General features: G+C 39.6%; 1 long non-coding RNA gene across 1 annotated transcript in view; it reads right to left on the reverse strand.

Annotated features, from left to right (window-relative positions):
- Positions 1 to 714: 714 nt before the first annotated feature.
- The window catches only part of LOC138191150 (uncharacterized), a 61,170-nt gene continuing 36,867 nt past the window's right edge, over positions 715 to 25,017 (reverse strand). The window contains exons 2-3 of the long non-coding RNA XR_011177456.1: positions 13,461 to 13,710; positions 715 to 817 (exon numbers count right to left, since the gene is read on the reverse strand). This is a non-coding gene — a long non-coding RNA (uncharacterized lncRNA). The remainder of the gene's footprint in view (positions 818 to 13,460; positions 13,711 to 25,017) is intronic.

Raw genomic sequence — 25,017 nt, forward strand, 5'->3', positions numbered from 1 at the left:
CTTCTTCCGAATTACAGTGCAATAAACTGTCATTGAGAATTTGGTTAAAAATAATTTAGTGAAATAGGAACGGTTTTAATATTTCTGGATTGACCAAAAAAAAGATGGATATATATTTTCTGGTTATCCCGAGGTGAAAACTCTTTGTTTAACTCACTAAATTATTGCAGTTGAATTAAGTCTTACAATCAACCTAAATTTGATGTCTACGCCAACATCAAATTATCCCGATAGCTACAAGTGAACACATTACGAGTGATCAAGAATCGTAACAAATACTATAATTTCTAGTCACAGTTGCCAAACTAATTTTCATTTCGTACCGTCAACTATACTTTTCGTTTTTGGCAAAGAAATGAAAATAGTTACAAGGACTGTACGTTGACCAAAACATCGTGCGAGGTTGTGAAAAAAACAAACTTCATTTGCTCAATGAGCGCATCTCGGTTTTGATCGTTGCGGTGTTTGTAAATTTAATGTTACAATATTAATTACATACAGAGTAATTACGCACGGAGACGCGCCATTTGTAGATTTAGTTGTGGGCATCCTAGTCGTTGAAGTTTCCATTGTCACTCGTCGTCAGTCCGGGTCAATTTATACCAATTTAGGGACCCGTATTTCTGTAACACGCGACATTGTCCCCCGGTTGTCCCCCCTTTCTCTTGACTCTCCGAACGGCCATCTGGGGGCTGGTTTTATAAATTGTTTAATGGCCTGACGCGGGAGTAACTTTGATCTGATGGGGATACGGAGTTTATGCGGGCGTCATTCAACACCCATTAGACTGCATCCATACCACTCGGCACACGCGACCCTGCATGGGAATATCGTAACCACATAACCGCGATGAGAAAACATGAGAAAAATCTCCTGGGGGCCTCAGATTCTGTATCGATCTAATGCACAAACTCTCGGCCCGTACATCACGACGAAACTTCGGCCCTAAGTAGAATTACGTAATATGTAGGTACCGCGATATAAGGCGGGTTTCATTCTTATACAGTTCATTTGTGTGTTACACTGAGAGAAATTTTTAGTTCCGACTGTCGCTCGGTCCTTGACTATTTTTATTTTTTTCCACAATCGAAAGATATAGTTCTAGGTAGAAAATGAAAATTAGTTTTCCAGCTGTTACCGGAAAGTTTAGCGTCCGTTACTATTCTTTATCGTTACGATCACTGTTACTACATTTTCTTGTAAATGATGCGAAAATTTAACGCTTGTGTAACAATAAATTGACGTTAAAGACTTATTGAAGAATAGAAGATTGCAGATACTCCCGGTTATTCGAAAAGTTTCGTGACTCATTTTGTCAGAATGATTTTCTCCGAGTTTTGGATACATCACCGATTCCTTGCTGTGCAGGGAAGTGAAGTGAGTGGATACTCGTTAAGAATGGAAAAAACCTAGGATGCAATCAGTGACGAAACATGTTTTCAAGGTAACTAAGAATACGTGAATCAAACCGGTGCGTTACTTTTTTTTCGTTTTTTTTTCTCTCTCTGTTATAACGCAAAATTCCCTATATGATCGATATTTAAATGATTCTTGAAACTCGGTTTCAAAGGTTTAAGTTGATTGCTATAATTTATCTTCGCTCTTTCGACCGTGCGATAGTATTCGTAGAAAAAAGTTACCGATCGCATACGTCATGTATAAATATATGCTAATCATATATGAGGGCTGTCATTATTGAGTGAATCACTGAACATACTCGTTTCCATCGAAACCCAACTCTGCGGAGATACCGGTTAAGCGTGTTCGGTTGGGAAAAACGGAAGGAAGTTAATAGTTGCGGAGAACCCGGAAGTCTCCACTTCTGTATTACTGACGATGAAACTTGTTTGCATGGAAAAAGTATATAGGGAAATTGATGACGAATATCCGTAACGCAGGATATGAAATAATTACCGCAAAAATTGGATGTTTCCACCAACTGGATTCGCTGAAATTATACAATACGTGTTTCGGTAAGAGAACTCGATATCATTCGTTCGGCGATATGCAAAACTCCTATTTTACGAATCTAATTTACATTGTGTATGAATACGAAATCTTGGTGGGTATATTCAGTGATACGTACCTATAAGTATATTCCCGGAGCGTACGAGGAAATTGATTTTTTGCACGCCAGGTTACTTAAAGATTCGCTACAAATTAATTATGAATTCGGTAGCGATTTTCAACGGGAAATTTCAAGACACTGGTCGAATTAATTCGCACTGTAGACGTGCACCTATAATCTTTTAGCCACAGGGTATGCTTACAGACACATCAGATATTCGCGATGCAGGAATAGTCAGAGAGATCGAAGCTTCCTTGTTCCAGGCAAACGTTCAACACATAAATCGGGTTGTTTTAAACGATTCTTTGCATTCTTTATTCCATGTTTTCTACACCCAATCCGATCGTAGTTAAGGTCTGGGAAAAAACCAGAATAATCAAGGCAAGGACGATCGGCTAATTTCCGAGTGCTGGAAGCCAGGGAGAATTAAGAAGTAAGATGAAAATGGAGGGGGGAAAAAATTGGTAAAACAAAATGTAAATGGACAAAAAGGACGGAGGAAGTGAAAAAATAGAATTCCCGGAGTCTACGATGAGCGTGTCTCTCCCGAGTGGAATACCTGAACAGGTGTAAGAGCCATCAATTGCTTCGTCGCCATGCGAAGTATTCCCCGGATGAATACAAAAGTAGCGATCATTCCGCGGTTCAAGACCGGGAATTAAGTCTTTTTTTTCCATCCAACGATGTTCTGGCTTCTATCATGTACGCACATACATGATACGTATTATACGCGGATGCCAAGCAACCGATAAAACCCGCTGACTATCCCTCGGCCACACATTGCGTCCCCAGCTACACTGATTGTGAGAGAAATTTTTAGTTCCGGTTACCGCTCAGTCCTTAACTATTTTCATTTTTTACCACAATCGAAAAATATAGTTGTAGGTACAAAATGAAAATTAGTTTTCTAGCTGTTACCGGAAACTGTAGTATCCGTTGCTATTCTTTCTCATAACGATCACTGTTACTATATTTTCTTGCAACTGTTGCGAAAATTTAATGCTTGTGCAACAATAAATTGACGATAAGACCTTATTTAACTAAAAAAGTAGAGTAAACCGAAGAAACTGATTTTGCGTTGCAATTACCAAAATAGGACCGACAATAGCGCAAAATGGTTGCGTGTACCTCGTTTTTCGCAATTCCAACGATATTCAAACAGTTTTTTTTTTGTTAACCATACCTGTTTTACTGAATTTTTCTAGTTACTGTAACGAATGAAATTATTCTCAGTGTATGCGTGTAAGGAATATAAAGAATACATGTAGACGCGGCGTCTTGCACAACGCTTCTGCCGTATTACGTAATGAATTATTGTTGTACTCGGTCACGCGTCGTTGATTGCTAATTATGAATTATGATGTGTATAATGTACGGGTCTACCGAGCTTGCGGCCCCCCGCTTGCGTCTGAGGATCAAATACCGTTTAGAAAATCATTTGTCAAATTTGTTTTACACCCGACGGGATTTTAGGAATTTTTGTTATTAGCGGCAGTCTCGGATGCAAGCTCATGTATTGTGAAAGTAATTAATGGAAAACTCTGAGCCACACAGCTGTGAAATTACTTGAGCACTTTTCGTCCCTGTATACGTAGTTACGTTACGAATTCGTGTGTCTAGAATTCAAAACAAATGTTACGTACAACCCGTTTTCAAGTGTCTGTACAGCTTGCAAATTAATGTTCGGCTTGATTTTACTCAAACAAAACTAAATTAACGCAATGTCAGCGATTCTAAATCAAGTAATTGCACTCGTAAATACTTTTATTACAAGATGATGGAGATTGTTAACTTCCCGTTTCTGTGTTTTGAGAGAAAAAAGGAAATTATTGCAGTCACTCCGTAAATGAGACTTGGAGTTACCACTAGATCTCGTCGTTTCAAGATCTAGAGAACACCTCCTATCGGATCGACGTCTGTGTGTATATATGTGGGTGATCGATTTTTTTCCCCGACGATATCACGGGAACGAGTTATCGGATTTGAAGGATTTCAGTCTCAATCAACGCGGCTTTCCAAACTTAGAATCGATTAGATTTTAGCTTTTATCGGTTCAGCACTTGTTGAATTATTTAAATAACAAGATTCCCAAAAATAAAATAAAAATGATGGTATTTTGCGAATGAATGAATGGATTCAAATGAACATTCGTACCGTAAGACTTTTTGGATCGATGATTACGAACCTAAAGTCAAATTTGCAAATTTTAAATTAGGCTTATTCAATATGTTGAAAAAAAAACAACTGAAAATATTTGGATTTTGATGAAAATTGGTAGGTACTCAAAGGTTTGTTGGATGACTGATCACGAATCTGAGGCCAGATTTGCGAAATCCGAAATGTGAAAAAATATGGGGTTTTTGATAGAAATTAGATAACGAATCCAAGGCCAGACTTCTAAAATTTTTAAAGACGGATCCAGTACAGTTGTTCAAAATGAAGAAAAAATCGTAACATTTTCATGTAATCCGATACTTACGGGCTTTTAAATCGTTAATCATGAATATACTTTTATAGTTCGAAATTCGAATTGAATTTTAATGTTTTTTTTTCTGTGAACTTGGAACCCGCAGTATGAAAACGGTAAGTTCGAGGGCTGGCTAAAGGCCAGCCTTAAAAGCTGCTTGTTTCTTCTTTTAAAGGCAGCACAAATATTTGTAAGCTATCTATAATTCTCATAAATTATTCATCATTTCGAAATACTTTTTATTCTATCTACGGTTTGATTTATCGAAGAGCCGCAGCAATGACATGTGTCTTGGTAAAAAAAAAAAAAAAAAATACCTAATTGAAAGACATGGAAAAATGAGCTTGCAATTACGTTCGTCCTGAGCGTTGTATATTTCTAAGCGAAGTTACGGAAAAATGACGAGATGTCTGCTGGTCATTGCGTAAGGAACGTGTAAACGGAATCGGAAACTGGAAGCTCGAGTGATGGATGCAAAATATCTAGCCTCGCAAATGTTTACATGCATGACAATGCTTGCTGGCATATTTGCAGACTTTCATCGATAAGAAACCACGTGATGTAACCGCATGAAGAAATTCCGCGAGTTATGCTTCCCTTTTCTTCCTTGAAACTTGAATCCTCTGTCGTAACTCGAATCATTGCGGTTCGGGGACTACTAACAATAAGAATCGGTTCAAATGAAGCAGAACGTAGTTTCGCACGGACTAATTAGTCGTAATAAATGAATTCGATGTTCTGATTGAAATATGTTTGAGACATAATTCTTTGTTGTACTTTTATCGTCGATAAGGCAAATAGAGAATAACAAAGAAATGTAAAGAAAGAGAATAATTGAATATGCCGTTGGTTTTTTTTTTTTTTTTTTTCGTCTTTTCTTTCTTGCGATATCTCGCACAATCATGTTCACGGCAAATTCGCATTTGTGAAAATTGATAAAATATGGCGACAGTGGTTATTTGAATAATTTGTATGCTTTGTATCTACTAATTTTTTTATATCTACTCAAGTATCTTGACTATAGATTTATAAGCTTAACGAATAGTGCAGGCAATACAGCCTGCCGTTGAATGAATAAAATATGCGCAATTCACGGAATGGAAAAATAAGTGATTAGACCTCACTGAGAAACGATCCTTCTCTAGTTTCAGTGTTATATCCTAACAATAAAACTCGGCGTATTTTATCATGGATGCAGCAATCCGGCCTGTAACGTGAATATATACGGATTAGTAAGTAGGCAACGGAAATATAAATTCACACCTAACGTGAGCAATACTTGCGGTCTGGTTACGATTGCCTACTCCCGTTTTGCAACTCGGTTTACTGTATTCAACGATGACAATGACGTGTGGAGGAGAGGCGGTCGCCTGGACACGATGACGACGGTTGTGCGAAGATAATGAGAGTAGCATCATCCGATCGGATAAGAACTTTTATAGAAAGAAAATACTGAACCGATGCCAATAATGATGAAACCTTTGACGAGTCTTTGTAAATTAAAGTACGCATGAAATTCCGTGTATTTTTCTGATTACCATAACAAATGAAATTTTTCTCAGTGTAGGACCAGAGCGATGAAAATGCAATTTTGTGTCCAGTGTCGTCGTAAATTTACACGTCTTTAAATGAAAAGTCGCCAACCGCTGCAAACGGAACGAAATAATTATCACTTTGCACACGGACTCGGTAAACTCGACGTAGTATCTGAGATTGACAGATAAAGAGGGCATTACGAGGCTACGTAACGATTCAATTTAGATAATGAAAACTCATTACAAAGTTAAATTTTACGGGTAATGCGGTGAGTGTCAGTCGACGGATATCATTGAAGCATGAATTTTGAATCGCCGGCAAGAATTGCATCAAGTGAAGTATCGAACGAAGGCAATAAGACATCGAGGAATAAATTGTGCACCGGAAGAAAGAACACTCGATGAAAAACAAAGAAATCTCTGCAAATACTTGAATGTTGAAACAATCGTTGAGCAATTGCAGACAATAATTGCTGATCTTCGAGGGCTTCGATCGACGTTTGCATTTCTATTTTTACACCTTTGCGGGTTTTATTTATCTTCAACGTTTGATCGGTAAGAAAACAAAGCTCGCGCTTCAGATCTGTAACGGAGTCAAATTTTCTCTGGCTGATTACGCTTATCGAATACGGATAAGATCGAGCTGTCGACTTTCTTCTTACGAGTCGAGATTAAAAATATGACGAGAAACAACAGCCCCATCTAGATGTGTATCTATCAACTGTTATCGTGAAATTTCGACCTCAATTATAGGTGTACTTATTCAGCCTTGTTGAACGCGTATGAGGTACACGTCATCGTGTATGAATATTCTTTTCATGCTTGTCACTCGGCTATTTGGCACAATAATAAATTATTTTCAAGTATCCAGCTGTAAAGCAGTACACGTGTACTCTTGCCTACAATGTTTCGATCGTAGGTACAAGATACAAATTCTTCTCGCGCGTATTTATATCATTGAAGTCCAACGTGCTGGTAAAAAATTTTGTACCGTAGTCGAGTAACAGGCATGAAATTATGAAAATTACTCAATTTCGATAACGCGGGTGTTACAAAAAAAATTTTAGTAAAAATTCTTTTACCGCAAATTTTACTCTCGGATGATCGTCACAGAATTATAAACCGACATTCGAAAGCTTTATAATTATAGAGCTTTTATACTAAGAGTCGGAAAACTACAACAAAAAAAATATATATATATTATAACTAATCTAAGAATTAGAATGAAAAAAAATTATGCCGATATCTTGCCGATGTGCAGGTGTGAAAAAATCTGAAAGAGAAAAAAATATGACAAATTTACCGTCGAGAGAACAAAACTCTGATCTCGTTGCGCTGACTGCTCTTTGTTGGTATGATATCAGTAGCTATATATATATATAATTATAAGTAGCTGCAGTTTTCCAAGGAAGACCTCTTTGTGATAGTACGCAATGGGGATCAAGAAACGCCTTGGCACTTCATCGTGCAAGCTCCTTTACGAGTCTGAGACTGCACCGACTGAATCATGCAGCCGATTGAAGCGACGCCGCTTTCATCTCCCACCTTATCGATGATATCTGACCCGTATGATCATTGATTCCAACATTATTCCCGTATATCTGCAACTTTCTGATATTGAAAAGTGTGAGTTGGACCTTGAGTAATCGCATCTGCGGTTCGTCATTTTTTTCAAACTGATAGCAGAACGTTTTCTTACAATTTTCGGAGAGCTAAAGTTTCGTAGAAAAATAGAGGCGGAAAATCGTTGCACGGTTGAAAAATCGCAGAGCTCGTTGTCTGGATACAATTCTTCAGGAGTCGCTGTAATGACGTCAAGGTATTATTGTATGACGGAAAACTGGGTTATGAGATTGTGAAGAATGGTTATCTCTCGAGTGACCACGATTTACATTAAGGTATCGTGAAGATACCCGCAACGGATGCTGGCGCACAATTTTTTTTTTTTTTTTTTCCCCTTGTATAAAAGCATGACGCCTCATCTACCGCGATAAAATTCATTGAGATCGGCAGATAAGAAAATTCGATGAAATAAAATCTATGATATTTTAATGATTGAAACTGGAAGAAAAAGTAAACAATCCTGCAACTCAGATCGCATTGAAACGCTTGCGGCAACGCATTCGGGATTACGGAATCCAAGCGAATGAATCTATTGCCGAATTATTGCGAGGCTTTGCGTAACTTGAAACGAAAGAAACGATGAAAAGTTTCGTCAGTCGATACTAACTAGCAATCGGGTAATAATGGCCTGAACATCCTTTTCCAATGCGTCTCTAAACAAGCTGCACACAAATATATGGAAGTACGGAATGAATCTAAGTGTATGTACGTACATCCGTAATGTATTCGACAAACAGTAACAAAGAAATTCTCACTTCCAACTTATATGCAACTATTTTATACCGCAGGTGTAAATCTTATACGCGTACACGGAATATGTGCAATATGCCGGATACAAATAATACATGTACATATCAGGTGGGCAACAAAAAAAAGATAAAACTTGACTGGCTCAAAACGTGACTAAAATACGAACGCGTTCACCGATTTTCAGAAACTTTTTTCGCTCGAAACTATTGAAAATCTTGAATCGTGAAATTATTTATTTATTAACTTATATAAAGTTTTGTTCTTTTAATTGCGAGCTATATAAAAATTTTTTTTGAAAATCCTTTGACGCGTTCGGGTTTTATTAACGTGTTAAATTGGTCCGGTTTTTTTTACAGCCCACCCTGTATATGTTTGACTTTCATTCGTCAGAGAGAAATGCGTTTGTCAAGCGCCGTAACACCTCGTTAAATAGCGCTGATTTACACAATCGAACGATTGCTAATGAAAATCCTCATAAAGTTTATATTAGATATACGTTATGGTATTTGTAAATCGCTGATTAGGATGGCATCGATATTCCTTCAGGAAACGGTGAGAAGTTTCTCAGTTCAGCATCTTTAGCTACTTGCTCAGATCGATTTTTGAACACGGATTTCACGAGAACTGAATCCTTTCAGTATAAAATTACGTGGTCCGTTTATTTCCATTCGACAATCACAGATTTCCGATTGTCAGTAACCCAAGACGATCTTTACCTTACATACGATCTTCTTGAAAAAATATCGATATTTCTATACATTGAGCAAGAACCGAATGACAGAGAGTAAAAGAAAAAAAAAAATGAAAAAGAGTGATTTTCAGCGTCACTCCGAGCTGGACGCGTGGAAAATTATGCAACCGATCAGCGATCAAGTCAAATATCAAACGGCGGCGTCGCCTCGACGAGAAATAAAGTCTGGCCGGCCCGAAGTAGTAAAAACTTGGTGACCAAGCTGTACTCTGGCATGTAACAGTGTTTAAATGTGTGCCTCTGACGCATGTGCATGGTAGTTAATTTGTGGTTTTGTGATTCCACGGGGATCGGGCGAGTGTTGGTGGTGGATGTGAATGGGTAGGACCTTACCTTGAGCAAGAGCAGGCCTCCAGGAGAAAGAGCTCAACGCGGGCAATTCCATTTTGATACGCGAGTATTCATACACACAACCACGGATGCAATGCGTCAATAAAGCCCGTGGCGTACATGTGCGTGCAGTTGTCACGCCTTCGAGTAGGTATCTAAGAAGTCTAGATTAAGACCTGCCGGTGTCGTACTGAGTTCTACTACTATTTCATTCCTTTTATTTACATGGAAAATTATGGTAACGAACTACGGGGAAATTGGTTACGAGTAACCGTATGGTTGAGGTCATTGCAGTCGGTAGTAACGTTAAATCTGTTCGGTAGGTTTGCTACACTGTGAGAAAAATTGAGTAAAACAGGTGTCGTTAGAAAAACTGTTTGAATATTGTTGGTTTTACGAAAAACGAGCTACGCTTAACCGTTTTGCGCTATCTTCGATACTTTTTCGGTAATTGCAACGCAAAATCAGTTTCTTCGGTTTACTCTACTTTTTTAGTTAAACAAGGCTTTAACGTCAATTTATCGTTGCACGAGCATTAAATTTTCGCAACAGTTGCAAGAAAATATAGCGAACAGTGATCGTAATGAGAAAGAATTGCAACGGATACTAGAGTTTCCGGTAACAGCCAGAAAACTAATTTTCATTTTGTACCTAGACTATATTTCTTGATCGTGGTAAGAAAATGCAAAAAGTTGAAGATCGCCTAACCACGGCTCGAAATTCTTTTCGGAAACAGCAGCAAATATATTCCATTGAAACAGGGACCGATTCGATCGGTCGTACGAATTTTTACGGATCGAGTTAAACTTTCGATATTCCACGTTCTCCCGACTGTGTTTGACGCTTTCAACGAAAAGATTCACATCACTGCCGAGGATATCGAATTTAATGGTTAAATTAATGAAGATTGATTCGTTCGAACCGACCTCGTTGGTTTCATTCAGCTACCGAATTTCATACGATATTTCCAGAAAGTAGACGACTTTTTGTTCTGCTCACATTGGTTTTTTTTCTTTTTTTTGTTTTGTCTTAATAATCCCACGTAAAAGCACAATGCATGCGTTTTCTTACTCGAGGCTTTACACCTCTTATACACATATTCAATGGTAAATAAAATTTACGATCTGTATTATAAATGTCACGGACGACTGGCGAACGTTTTATTTTACTTTTTGTGTCGTCGTTCGTAGTTCTTGATTCTTTTTTCTTCTTCTTTCCACTTTTTTTCTTACCTAGAACTATACTATGTATATAAAGTATAATGAATATCTTATGTGCCGGAATACGTGACGTTACCGTAGAGTTGTAATCAACGCCTGCGTCGAGTAAATTCGCACATTTTCAAATTCGAACAACTATACGTACGCTGAGAAGAGTTTCATTTGCTATAGTAACTAGAAAAATTCGGTAAACAGGTATCGTTAAAAAAAACTATTTGAATATTGTTGGAATTACGAAAAACGAGTTACGCCTAATCATTTTCCGCTACTGTCTATCCTTTTTTGATAATTGCAACGCAAAATCAATTTGTGAATTATTCTGTGATTGTGATAAAAAAAAATGAAAATAGTTAAGGACCGAGCGGTAACCGTAACTAAAAATTTCTCTCAGCGTATAATTGTATTTTCTCGACGAAGAAGAATTTAGGTATACATATAATATCTGCAATTAAAGCGATATTCGACGTTTTACGGAATTTTCGTCGAGTGGTTCGATTAAATTCGAATGTGAAAATTTGTTTGAAAAAGATGAAAAAAAAAAAAAAAAAATCTACACGATAAGTTTTTCGCGGTAAAACCCGCGGCTGCCTGCACGGGTTCCTCGAGGCTGATTAAATCTCGAGACTGGCATGCACGTGTGTACCAACCGTATATATACATATGTATGTCCGTATATACATACATATACATATATGTTGAGCGGTGAAACCGGTCGTACGGAAGCGGATCGAGTCGCGCCCAGTCTTCGATCTCTGAAGAAATCTTTTGGTGCTCAATAGTCCGAGTTTAAAAAGAGAGATATAGAGTTGAGACTTTTCGACGATCATCGTTCGCGTCGAGTTTTTCACATTATTATTCGAGCTTTTGTAAAATCGCAGATAATATGCGCACCGGGGTTTTTTTCACCGCCGATCGTTGTTCAAAATCGGATACAGATGAGAACGAAAAAAGTGTCCGAGTCAGATTCTTCAACATACTGACACAGTTGCGACACTGAAAGACGAGCATAATGTCGCTGGGAACAAAACGATGCTTTCGGTATCGCGGTTCCCATTTATTCTCATGCTGAGAGAGCGAGAGAGAGAGAGAGAGAGAGAGAGAGAGGCGCGTGGGCGCCATTTTGACCTTCGCTACTGCGCGCGAGGACCATGAACGGGAGAGTTTAGCGTGTTATAATTTCAAAAGCGTTTTTTTTTTTTTTTTTTTTTTATTTGTTTACTTGCTTTTTCTCTTTTTGTTCTCTTCTTTGCGTACTTCTCGTACAGGTCCGCGGTTATATCCGGGTTGATCGTTGTTTTGGTCATGATCATTGGTTCTTTTTTGTTTCCCTGTTGCTATTTGTTTTCCTGTCTTATTCTTTTTTTCGTTGTAGTTATGTAGACATTTTTGCAAATTTTTTACACCTCGCGGGCACCCCGATTATATCGTTTGCACGTAGTTACGGATATCTGTTTATCATCGTCATAATCATCATTATCATCATCGTGTAATAGGAAGGATAAAAAGTGCTTGGTAATTCGAATTCTTACGGCGGTATGAGGTATCGTCTGATGTAAAACTGTAATTATAGGTCACTCGAGGATATGATACATAAATGAATCGTTTCCTGATGCGCCTTAATTGTAACAATCGTTTCCATCATCGTCGGTGCTTGTTTTCGCAAATAGACGACTTGTTTCCGTGACTTGATGGATAGTCACTTCCTCTTCCATCACATTGCTATACTGCATTATGTCCGCAGTTACCGAGAAAACACATCGCTATTATTTTTCCGATTTTCAAGCCCAGCCGATTCGTTGGTAAACGTTTTATCACACAGAGTTGATGGAGTACACCAAACATTTAATTTTCTTCGATATTTCTTCGACTTATATTTTTAACTACGATTACATATATTCGGAACATTTTCAGATAAAAGTTGCCTCGCGAATGTTTTTTTTTTCGTCCGAAGCAACGCATCGTCGATTTCTTTTCAAGTTTCACTTCAATCCATAGAAAATGTAGGCAGAAAAAGCAAGGATTTTTTAATAAAAGGCATTTTGTAGCAATAAGCAGAAAATCGCGAAAACAATTAGCTAAAGATCGGAAACGATACAATTGATACGATTCTTGCAAACTAAAATCTTTCGGAAATTTCGAGCAGATTCTATTTTTTTATTTCAAGACTCTCAGATCTTTTGACACTGTGAAAATGTATCCGCAGATTCTACATGTTGTGAAAAAAAAGACGACAAAATTTCAAGTATTCGTACAAAAAAAAAAAACAACCTTCCAACAAGACATTCACAGCTGAGATTGCATTGAAAATTTTTTGAAGAACTTTAAAAGTTGTTGGTTTCATCTTATAACGTTGTAAATAAATAAATGTATTTATACGCCGATTGAGATCAACGATAACCGATTAAAAGTTCAATTAAAAATAAAAAAACTGCCAAAAATTTCCTGGAAATCTTCAACTCAGCTGTAATTTTGAAACGAGGCGAAAGTTGAAAAAAGCATTCAAGAGGGGGAGGGAAAAAGTGTTAAATATGTGTAGCCGTGTAAACGTCGTAAATTAAACAGGACCGAGCAGCGAAGCGATATGAGGTACTCGATGAATTGAAAACGGTGTGCAGACACCCTTAGACAGCGTAAAAGGTGAAGCCTGACGGCAATCGGGAACGTAAATCAGTTATGTGTTTAGCCACTCAGCTTGTCGGTGTATATACTCACTAACCATGCGTTTGTATACTCAGTGCGTCAGATGCGACCTTCTGCCTCTGCCTCTTTTTTCAATTGGCCAGATCGACGATGGCTAGAAGATAGAAGATGGAAGATAGAACCCAGAAGCTAGGAACTAGAAGCTGGAATCCGTCGTGGCGCTCGATCGCTGACGCAACGCCCGTCTCGCCCGATCCGCTCGATCCAACGACCCGTCAGCGTGCAACAATTATCGATCTCACCTCCTTGATCCCCATTTTAGAAGCCTGTAACAAGAATTCACGACGTTCTAATTCACAGCGCTTTTTCCTTCAATTACGGAGATATTGTGGGAATATTAGAAGAAGAAGATTAGATAAAAAAAAAAAAAAAAACACTGACCACGCAAAGCTTTCAATTCCTTCATCAAACCGTTATTGCATGTACGACGGTTGATTTGTACGGCAAGTTTAACCGAAAAATTTCACCGCGTTGTTCAGACTGGCAAACAATTTTGTGGCAACAAGTCGTACATCGGCATTTGAACGAATCAGATATCGAACGACTTTGCATAATCTTCTTTTTCGACGATGTGTACAAACGAGTTGAAAAGCAAACAGGTAGTATATACGAGTGTGTGTATATATATATATATATACCATCACATCACCTTAGATCAAGCGAATCTATACAACTGCTTGTTTTGAATTTGATGGAAAATATTTTAATTTTCAAGTAAATCCAAGCTTACGAACTTTTTGAAACTTTCGAACACAAGCAATATACACAGGATATATGCATATGAGAAAAATGCTATTACTTTACGAGCAAGCGTACACGGTAATTTGAAAATTCGGTACAATTACCATCTCTCCAAAGTCTAAAATATCCCATTGTTTCCCGACACAATCGCATAGCCGCTGTTATAAGTTGCATTGTGTGTAGGAAAAGAAATTTTACGTATTCAAGAAGGTACCGCAGCAGCAGCAGCATGACGCGGGGTATAGGAAGTGTGGAACGTGACGACGCTGTCAACTTGCGGTAGAAATGAAGTGTATAATAAAACTATAAGGTGAAAGAAAAGAAAAGGGAGGAAGAAAAGTAAAAATAAGTTTAAAAAAAAAATAAAACTGCACCCAGAAGGAAGCGAAAAAGGAGTAAAGAAAAAAAAAAGAAAAAAACAATTAACAACAACCAAACAAATGTGAAAGACCACGTTCACATTCTACCGAGCATATGTAATCCTGTTCCCTTGTGTCGTACATGTGTGTTTACGCCTTGTTTCTCATACGGTCTCTGACAAAGGGACTCGAGGGATTTACCATGACGTATTCATCCATTTCACTTACGTTGTTTGTTTCCTTTGTGCACGCATTAATTGAGTAACTGCATGTGCCTCTATTGCTCGACGGAAAATCTAGCTTCTTATGTGCACAGAGTAAACTCCTAACGACAGAATGGTACGTCGTCTACTAGAGTTCAACGCGCACGCGCGACACTTCGAGCTAGCAATTGTTTGTCAGGGCTACCAACAGTCGCGAACGTAACCTAAAAAATTTTACCATTTGCCGCTGAGAGTTGTGTTCAACACCGAAGGGCGTCAAAATTTTTGAGATTACGTTCGTGACTGTTGGTAGCCCTGACAAGCAGCTGCTCTTCAATTGTCACGCGTACGCATTAAACCACTTTGTACGTACGTTAATGAGGAGAAATAGAGATCTTAGCCGCCATCTGGTGGCAGAAAGTCTCGGCGCTACACCCTGAGAGAGTCGCGTTTAGTGGATGAAACTGGATGTTTGTCGCATTATTTATTCCGCAGAAAAAAAAAAAAGAAAGAAAGAAGTCGAAACGTGGGGATAGCGAGAGTTCAACACCTTTGCACAAGGTTTTCCATGCCTGGAAGTTATTCGCCGCCAGCTGCTGCCGCCAACGCGACGAGCTCGCAACGCGAGACGCGTTCGTATTCGGTGATATTTTTACATCTCGTATAAGGTTCGAGCATAGTAATAGTGAAACGCGTTTTTAACCACCTCGTCGAATTTCCATACGTATATGAAACAACCGTATGTATATTGAGGTACTTGACATTCGCTTCTCGGTAACATTGGGACTCACGATGTCCGTGGCATTGGATGCGAGTCGTCGTCCCTCATGCCTGTTAAACGATCTGTTCCTCCTCCTGCTTAATCCCAATGTCCATTGTCCGTCCAGCTTTCAGTTCCACGGGCATTCATCGGCCTTTTTCCGTCTTGGGCGCTCGGGCACCAAGCGTGGAAACTCCCTGGGTTCCACCCTTTATGGCATCGACTTAACTATTCGGCCCCCACGGTCGAGGCGATGGTCGAACTGAACCGAAGTATAACAGCCACGGTATTTCGACGAAACTTGAACCTTTTCTCGGTAGTTCGAGCCGAGCCGAATGCTTAGCCAGCCCATTAACGCGCGGTGTTCAGTCTCGACACCTGATCATATACCGAGACGGACTGTTACACAAGCCAGCGATAACGGGTACGACAAATATACACGCTGTAATCTTAAGGAGCGTTAGTTGGCCAGACTTCGTCAGAAGTAAAAGGTAAATAAGATAGACTTTACTGTTCGCCAAAATTGTGCGGACTCGTGGCGAATGGAAATTCGAGTCGAGGTGCATCGTGTTTACTTTGAATTTTCCCTTTCGTCGTAGCTGCTTCTTCGTTTTCTTCTTCTTCTTCTTCTTCTTCTTCTTCTTCTTCTTCTTCGTTTTGGCCCCGTTAGTGACGTCACCATTTGTGGTAACGAGGGATGCTGCAGAGCCGCGCTACAAGAAGGGACCATTTGACCTCACTCATTGTTTCTAATCCCACAATAAATTGAGGCAGCTGTACAGCAATTGATACAAATTTATGTACAGTCCGATTCAGAAGAACGTGCATGCGGAGCTCGTCTTGGGGTCCGTAACTCCGAGCAATACGTACATACACACCTACACGTTTTGTTGGCAGTCACGTTCTACGCTCGCAACGCGAACAGTCGTTCGCTTACTGCAAATGGTATATATATACACCATATCACGTGACTGTCGTAAAAATATTATACGTAAATACACTTATCCTACGGTTATATTACAGGCGCACACTAGGCGTTGGAATTAAGGAACGACTTAGACGGTCGTTAGTAAGAAAAAAAAACCTCCTTCCATACCGCGTTACCTGAAAGTTTTTTTCCCCCCTAATGTTCCGCGTTTCAATATGACTGGCAATTTATACAAGGAAGAAAAAATGTGTTGGATCATTTCTCAAATCCAACGATAAACTCTACCGAAGTTTTAAAGTTATGACCATTTTCCGCTCATCCGCTTCGAGCCAAAGTCAAGAATAACGCATTCGTGGTCAGAGCTGTAATCTTTGTCACGAAGATATCTCCGTGCGGCGATTTAACGCCAGTATTACAGAGATCAGCAGGCTGCTGCCAATCCGCTGGACTCTTCCATTTGAGGCATGAATGAGCGGTAAAATTGCTCCATATTTATACCAAAGAGTAACAAAGAAGTAAACAACACGTGCTTTTGCGCGTTATTAATGATGGTGAATTGTGTGTCGGTGTGAATATAAAACCAGATCGAATGAAAGCAGAATTAATTGATTTGCCGATGATCGCGGCGTGATTACGCAGCTCAGCTCGTATGTTTTCCGTTATCGTTGTAAAACAATTAATCGTGGAAAATTCATTTCGAATTCGGTTCGTGGAAAAATCGTTTCCAAATTTATTTCCGAACAGTTTTCCGTCAGCTAACTAATTAACAGGTGATGGCAACGATCTCGCATAACGTGCAGGAACGCAGTGCACACTTTTCGAATGATCCAAGATGCGACCCTTAGGGCTGATCGAAATCAATCGGCGCATCGTTGCGCTCTTTGAAAAAATTTTTCATGAAATATGCGCGGTTGACACACGTCACCGGTAGGTAGGAGAAATCTACGTCATCGGTGACACGTCTCAACTTGGAAGGCTTTGCGTTTCCGTTGCGTCAGCAGCCGCCGCTCGTTTCGTATATCGTCATAATACATGCTTCGTAAAGCACGCGGATATCGGTCAGGTAAACACTTCGATACAAAACAGGAACATTCGTATGCGCCTACAATCGCAAAACATTCGATGTGGCATTTCGAACCGGTGACGCATCCCTAACGCGTTACCGAGCTTCGTCGACTGTATACTGGATGTATATCTTTCGTAAGCTCCGAAGCCTCTGATATTGTTATTATTATACACTTGAGAAATTCCGAATCGTCAACAACGGAGACGGCAGTTTTTGCCGGTGAATCGGGATTCAAAATACCAAACAAGTTCTCGATCTCGCTGCAGATCATGATTTATCACAGCGTAGAACAGCATGGCTAGGGATTGAATTATTCATTAGACATGATCGTCAGAAAACCACTTCCAACTACCGGTCAAACGAAATTTTGCGCGAATTCGTTCCGTATCAATGGCTCGTTATTTATACTCGGGATAATAATTCCAATCTATAGAATTGACGTCATACGAACGTCTGAATTTCCATGGTGGTTCACAGCCGCATTTTTGAGATATAAATTAATCGCCGAGACTACGTGTTTGCGATATTGGTTATCACCCACACCGAAAACGTCACGGACGATTGCGCGTTTTGACGATGCTTGGAATAAAGTGTCGTCACTGAATCTTCTTTTTTTTTTCTTCTTAGGTACGCTGAGGAAAATTCAGTACAACAGGTATTGTTAAAAAAAAAAACTCTTTCAATATTGTTGGAATTACGAAAAACGAGGCAAGCCTAACCATTTTGCGCTATCGTCGAATCTTTTTCTGGTAATTGCAACGCAAAGTCAGTTTCTGAGGTTTACTCTACTTTTTTTTATTTAATTAAGGCTTCAACGTCAATTTATTGTTGCAGAAGCGTTAAATTTTCGCAACAGTTAACAAGAAAATATAGTAACAGCGATCGTAATGAGAAAGAATAGCAACGGATACGAGACTTTCCGGTAACAGCTAGAAAACTAATTTTCATTTTCTACCTAGAAGTATATTTTTCGATCGTGGTAAAAAATGAAAATAGTTACGGACCGACCGGTAACCGGAAGTAAAAATTTCTCTGACAATCAGTGTATTATTGGATCTGTACTAAAATCGTGGAGCTTTGTCTCTCTTTGCACCTTTTCGTCCCTCTTCCTCGTTCCGTTTGTCGATTCGAGTGATATTATCTCATATTAATATTATCTCGGTTATCTGGCATACTCGTCATACCATTGGGCCATATTCTCACAGCATCGGGAGATGTACGTCGCCTTGTTGGCTATTACACGATTCTCGATAACCTGCCGGTCAAGGTCTCACCGTGCAGTCGTTTACGGTTCAAGCCTACGGTCTCCGCTGTTCCTAAGATGGTAGTGTTAATTCGCTGCTTACTCGAACGGACCTCGAGACTCGGGCGAAAACGCGAGATGAGCAATAACGCTCCGTGGCATGCCGGGCAATTAGGAAACCTTCGACAGCGTTCAACGCTTGGATGCTTACATGCTTCCGAGCCGCAAGGCGTCGCGGCATAAATTGACGTCGTCCTCTCGGTGATTATACAGGCATTTTCACTGGTAGGCCTGCGACAGAGCCGCTAGTTGCACGATTAGCTAATGTCATCGATGGAAAGTTGAAGTATTGGAAGTGGCAGGTGCTTGGCTTCGATTCGTAAGCATGTCGCTTTTGTCCTCTTATCCATTAGCGGAAGTGACTTGACACAAAATGGTAAACTTTGGCCGGTCGATATCGTACTCGGAGGAAATCTGCCACGGAAATACCCGATACTTCGTCACTTTCGTTCATGAAATTGAGGCAGTCATCTTTGTTCTGAGAACAATGCGGGTTACTTTGCAGAGGTTTTTGATCGACCGCAATGAAATTCCAACCATGGGCTTTTATCTCGCCAAGTTCCAGTAGCCTGACATATCATTTTCCATATTTTTCTGAATTACGAACGGAAAAAACACTGACAAAGTCCGTTATCCTCTGCTGACAATTCATAAAGTAAATGCACGAACTTCACAGGACCTGAACTAATTGATTAGTTAGTGCACGATACAGTTTTCCATTCGTGATTGGTGAATGGTTAGGAAAAAAAATTCCCAGCGCATCCACTAAAATTTTTTGATTGACTTAACCATCTTTTAATGTATTACTAAGTGAAAAAAATAAGTTCAAAGTACAAATTGAACGTTGATACGACGGTTTAAATGTTAAAATTACACAATTTGCCTCATGTTTACTCGAAAAAATGTAACAAACAACTCAATCATAAAGTGGACCTCCTGGGACGTTATGTTAAGTTAAATTTTTCCATCAGTGTAATTAGTTTGCTGGTACGAAAGATTGGAAATATTCCATTATATTATTAAAAATTAATGCAGCGTTCATTTTCCCCCTCATTGTCAGATTCAACGCTATAATGACGCCTTTGACTCGCGGTAAAAATGCATTTTGACATAATCCTTTGTCTTTCCAGCGGTCGAAAATTGGCGAGTACAATCCACTTGCCATTACGCGCTGCTTCCGTAAGTCAAATCCGGTACTACGCTGATTCAGGTGCGAAAAATTGTTGATTTGTCTTCGATTTCATTGTAAGTGCGTATTTCAACTTCCGTTGACTTTTAATGTCAGCATCGCAGCCAGTGTCTAACAACGTTGTACTCGCAGGATGTATTAATGTGGCAGAATATGATGCCTGGTTGAAGTTTGCCGGAGTGCTGCAAGCTAGAGGCATATATACATCATATACGATAGTTTTATTTACCCTGACGCACGAAGCGAAAAGCCTCAGCGGTTCGAGAAGGGAACTGCAATAACAATTAGGTAAGTATGCAACACACGCAGCGTAAAAACGAAACTGTTTTGTCTAATTGCAAGCTTATCGCGGGATGGATTAACGCATCGGCATTAACCGAGTCAATTACCGGGAAGCGAATTGAATTAGGTCTGCACTCCTCGTACGTGCACGTCAAATATTAATAGCACCGCAAGTGAGACCGCGTTATTTTATCGGCACACGCACACAGAGTCGAAAGTGTTACTTTGCTATGCGATTACGCTCAGTTTGTAGCTACATTACGCTGATTTCACAATCGCTGCTCTAAATTACAGCCGAAGCTGCACGCGCGAGCAATTTTCGTTGGTGATTTTTGTCCACGGATCATGCCGAGATTTTGAATCGAGCAAAACTCCAGGAGATCCAGATTCTCTGTTCTACCGATCCGAGCTCAATTTTTCACTCTTTCTCGATCCCTTCGGCTGTGGCAAAGACTACCGTGTACCGGCCCAAGGTGATCCAAGGTGACTTTTTGCCGTTTTAGAAGCGACTAACAGAAATCTAGGTCAGCTCTGCCTTCTGTTGATAACCTAATCAGCGGACCGAATTGAAACAGAGGGATACGAGCACAGGCGTCGCGTATCGCTTCGCGTGGTGCGAACCGCGATATTATATTATATTAGTTTGACGGTAATGTTACAAAATTTCGTCACCAACGTTTGCGCCGGAACCGCGTATCCTCTTCTCGTAATTAGCCACTAATTAGCCTTCCTTTCCGACCGAAACCGTCGCCCTGCGAATCGAAATCGCAAATGTTGGGTATAATTTTGTACACTATTGTCGGAGGCAAAGTCGTATTGATGAAACTGCGGAAATCCATCAGGACATTGGCGAATTCGTTACGATTCCTGGTACCGGGGGTCTTTTTACTACATTGATTATCAGACTTATACGCTTACAAGAAACGTAACCGACCCACACCGGAAACGGCGTTGCAGGCTCGGTTACAACTTACTCGTATATTGCGGGTGCTGAGTGGCCAATGAGTGTATTATTATGAACGTGTCGTCATTGTTTACCGGTTTCTTTTTACTTTCGTTTGGTTTTTCCTTTCGCGACCAACAACGACGCCTCGCCTTGACGAAGGGCTTAGATTTTCAAGAGGGCTTGTCGTTCGATCCTTGAAACACTGCGGCGTATGTACGACTTATTATATCTGATGAACCTTGACGTGAAATTCTTTAGCAGTGTTTCATTTTCCGCTTTAGCGGCGGCTGCTAACGATTTTATAAAATTGTTGACATTGGTGAGGCGTGACTGTTGACATATTATTAATGAGATGGGGCTCGTCGTACATTGTTGGAAAAAATATGACTTCTTCCCTATTCCTCAAATACTGCAGAAGATCGATCTTGAATACGCAGAGCACGTCAGAGAATTTATACATCATTTCAAGCAGATATTATATATTTTGTTATTTTGACACGAGCCTTGATAACAACGTATCGAATATATAATCAAGCTGAGCGTTAAATTAATTACTCGTGCGTCAAAGAGTGTGCATAGTTTTGATGTCAACAAATATTCAGTCACAGTTCAATTCCAATTCAAAACAAGATTCACGCTCGAGGGGAAAAATTTTAATTCATGTACTCGTGACCTGGCTTTCGACAATATATGACAAAATACTGAACCAAGTACCATAGATAAAATCTGGAGAGATAGGTATAACTTTACTACCGTCTTGCTTCAACGAAATAACAAGAACCCGATATCTATCGAACCTTCATACATCTCAAATTGAGCACAAGATTGAAATTTCGAGCTCATTGAAATATACCAGCTGTATTACATGGGTGCTTCGCACACGTCACAGATTTTACAACTACATACGTCATTTATCTGAATTCCCGAATATCGCGATTGCATAGAAGTAATCTTTCGAATATCGTTCTTGAATTGGAACAAACAACTCTTACGACGCAATGTTGTGTCAAGTACCGTCTAATCTCTGCATGATCCGGACTTGTACGGTTTAATTGCAGCATTTTTCTGCCAGAATTTTACAATTAGACGATACCGTTAAAATTGGATTTTCACCAAAATACCACGAAAATCAAATGCCTGCAATGTTCAGTTTTCATAACTGTCGATCCGACGAATCAACCTTTTTCCCCAGAAGCCTGTAAAGTTGGTCAGTGATCATGCGATCATTTTTTCTCTCCATTTTTTCCATGTCTGTGTATATTTTGCACGCATAACTCATATTCCCCCGTTTCTTCAAGCATGTTTTTCCACTCTTGACGTCTCGCGTAACCGTAAGCACGGGCGAATACTCCAGAATTGACGTACAGAGCGGTATCGCCCTCTTCCCCAGTCTCCCACTGCATGAGAGATAACATTAGCGCATGTTTAGGGGGGGAGGGGGGGGAACTGTTAATCTCAAGTTTGCAGGTCGAGGGTCACCCATCAGGGATCTCTTTTTTCATGTTCTGGGGGGGCAATCTTCGTACAGCATGTTTCAACTTTCAACCGATATCACACGACGATATATTTTCGTGGCTCTGCGCGCGTGTGTGACAATTTTTTACGTGCAGTTTTTCTCCGTTTACTTCTAACACAACTCACTTTTCCCGCGCATTCTACTTCATTGTAACGATCATAAAAATAGCTTATTCGTATAGAACACTCTGTCATTCCCCTCTCCCGATTCTACATCCTTAAAAATAGCGTGTTACGTGTTCGTATTATACCCTCGATTACACCACGATGATTCGAGACATATCTAGACGGAACGTCATCACGCTTATCTGTAAATACAGTGCAATACAGCATGTCGCACATGCGATATGGATAAAGTATTTTTGGACATCGAATTACGGGGTATGGGATAGAGAAATGCTTCACTTTTTAATCCGTCGTCGCGTAAATTTGGTAAAAAAAAAAAAATAAAAAAAAAAAAAAGTCAAGGTAAGTGAAATTTGTAATTCATTTCATTTACAGTAAATTATCATCGGCTTGGTTATTCGACTATCCGATTGGAACTACTTCGGTAGTCTGAACGTTCAAACAATACGAAACGGTGAAACCGTGTCATATCGTGGATAAAAAAAATTCTGATTTAGAAAAAAACTATAAACATGCGTAAAAATGACGTATCAAAGAAGAAAAAAACCATTTCAAAACGAACAATGAAAAATATTGTTCCTCGAATTGAGAGGATCGTAACAGGTCGGTTAGTCTTCTAAAAATTCAAGTCTGATATCGTAAGTTGCAGACGAACGATTCACTCGTACCAATAAACTTCAATTCATCGATACTAAGACATAACCTTTTTTCTACTTTTGAAAAAGAATGAATCAAGAAAATTACAACATACAACGGTGTAAACAGCTACCAAGAACGCAGGCAAAATTATTTGCTGTTAGTCTTCAAATTTTAAGTGTTATCAGATTTATTAGACTAAGACGATTATTCAGTGACTTCTTTTTATTCACGTCATTATCGAACCGAAGATCTCAATACCTAATTATGGAATTATGGTGCTACAGATTCAATTACCATCGTATTATCGATTTCACACCGTGTGTTATTAATTATCTTAGTGCTCAAGTTGACATTTTTGCAGTTTTGTAATCGTCAAGGACAATATTATACAGGTACGACATTTTATTTATCTCTGGCTTGAAATTCCACCAACGCCTGTTATTAATTATCGTATGATTTGGACCACGTTATCATACAATAATTATAAACACATCTCTATGCTGAACGGAAATCATTTCATCCAAGTGTAACGCAGGGTATGATAAATCTATTATGTATCGTATGTAATATCTCACTTATACGTCGTATTACAACGCGTGTTCTACACTTGATTGCGAATAAAACGTAAATCAAAATACCAAACCGATGTTTGATATCACATTTCACGATCTATTACAAAAATAGTCTGGCCTTAGGTACAGTCATTCAACCGCGTAACCACCAAAAACCCACTTCTACTGGTTAAATACCGAGTATTGCCAATTTTTTCGAGAATCCGATAGTCGACCGTCAAATTACAACATAATTACCAACTTCGTAACCTCTTCAGTTCTCAACAAAATGGTTACGGATGTGTTTCAAGAATTTCAAGGAAACACCAGTTTCCAAGATACTTCAACTAACATCCATAAAAATACTCCAAGTACAATGAAAAAAGACAGGAAACTATTTGTCTCGTCAAAATTTCCCGTCGAACGAAAAGCTCGCAGTATTACCGACGTGAAAAATCTCGGAAACAAGGTCGGAGCTTTTCGGACCGGTTCTGTGGAACTATAAAGCATGTAAACTTCTACCGAGATGGATCCGACGAGTCGGTTTGCTGGTTCGATGAACAGACCGCACCGGTCTTGGAGACGAAAGATACTATACAGTGGTATAGTGCGGTCGCCTGCACAGGGGCTTGACCCTACACCTCTGGCTCCCATGCAGGCGACTCCCATCCGCGACAAGAACTTTCAAACGCGTCTTAAGACTACGCGACGTAGGCGACTAGCGTCAGGCGTACCAACGTGTCTCGAGGCAAGACGTCGTATGTAAATGCGCGCCATACTCGTGAGGAGATTGCGCCGCAGGCTCGGTTATCACGAGGCGAGAATATCACGGACGTCGTCGTCCTCTATGCCTGTGTAATGCAGCGCCGAGTAAAGTTTCGTTTGTGATTTTTACGTTACGGTTTCCGGAGGGTTCCAGGAAAATTCACGTCGTATTGCGATAAAGAGAATCCGTCGCGTTAACC

Source organism: Neodiprion pinetum, chromosome 6 (genome assembly GCF_021155775.2).
Source record: "Neodiprion pinetum isolate iyNeoPine1 chromosome 6, iyNeoPine1.2, whole genome shotgun sequence".
In the NCBI taxonomy this organism is placed as follows: domain Eukaryota; kingdom Metazoa; phylum Arthropoda; class Insecta; order Hymenoptera; family Diprionidae; genus Neodiprion; species Neodiprion pinetum.